Here is a 1,458-nt window from a genome sequence, read left to right on the forward strand (position 1 = left end):
CTTTTTGTAAAACTGTTGTTACGATTATTTTGTTTTCTCTGTGTATATGATATATGTGAGCCTTCCATGGCGCATGTGTGGAGGTCAGAGGACAACGTTGTGGGTCTGATTCACTTTCCCTACCTTTGTATGGGCTTGGGGGTTGAAGCCAGGTCATCATGCCCACTGAGCCAGTCAGAAGCCAAGCTCTTTTTCCTCTGTTTCCTCCTCAGTGTGCCTCAATTCTCTGATGGTTTCTGCCTCTCTTAGAATCTAAAAGAGAATCTCTCTTTTCTCTTTGTACCAGCAAGCCTCACCATTTATTCTACATTAAGCTATCTAGAAAGATGTAATTTGATTGTTACAGTTGACTGCCATGGCTCCCTAATTGGCAAGTTTTCCTTCAAGTCACACCGCAGTTGCCAAGTACTCTGTTTTGGCAATCTTTGGCACATGAACATTCTGCTTTAGTAAAATTTCTCTTAGCATATTCATGTAGCCATTTCTTTCTTTTGTAGAGATTTAATTTGTTTTAAATTAATTGTGTGTGTGTGTGTGTTCAGATGTGCATATAGGTATGCAGGTATGTGTGTATGCAGGTGTGTGTGTGTGTGTGTGTGTGTGTGTGTGTGTGCTATTGGAGGCCAGAGGCCTAAGATTCCCCTGGAGCTGTGGTAACAGTTAGCTGTCAATAACATTTGTGCTAGGAACTGAATTCAGGCTTCTGAATGAGTAGTAGTACACACTCTAACCACTGAGCCATCTCCACAGCCGCTACATGGCTATTGCTAAGCTAGTTGGGGTTGTCACCTCTAAATACAGACTGTACACTAGCCATTTTCTTACAAGATGTAATTGTGGGAGAGTCACACTGTCTACCAGGAGTGTTTCCGCTGGTGACATGAAAAGCTAGGAACAAGCAAGGATTTTTTTTTCCTGCTGTTTCCATAGCTACCTTATGAAGATGGTGTCATATGTCTTAGAAGAAAAATACAAGAAAATATAAAATATATACAGCACAAACCTTTGTCTAAAAGAACATATTTTCTGGCAGTCACAGTACACGATGGACAGTGTGAGGTCTTAGATAACATACTGTTTGCAGTTTCTGGAAGTGAAGAAGCCATCATTACTCATTGAGCTTGACCGTAACTTGCCTTGCTCAGATAGCATTCTTCAAAACAAATACTTTATTTCCAATCATATGCTTATCTATACTGGAAGTTTTGGTTTCTTTAAAAACTTAGGTATGTTATGTAAATATGTTTTTCTTTTAACCCAAGTGTGGGATATGGGACTGCCTTAGTTTATCCACAGCTGATAACAGCTTCATGTGGCTCAGAGAGGGGTGTCTGCCAGCTGGAGTTAGGGGAATTCTGAAGACCCTGGGAAAATAGCACAGCCACAAGAGACTCTGAGAGAGACAAGGACTCATCGAAGGATGCTCTGAAAGAGGGAAGGAGATCTTCAAGGAGACGG

Source organism: Meriones unguiculatus, chromosome 17, assembly GCF_030254825.1.
Source record: "Meriones unguiculatus strain TT.TT164.6M chromosome 17, Bangor_MerUng_6.1, whole genome shotgun sequence".
NCBI classification, from domain to species: Eukaryota; Metazoa; Chordata; class Mammalia; order Rodentia; family Muridae; genus Meriones; species Meriones unguiculatus.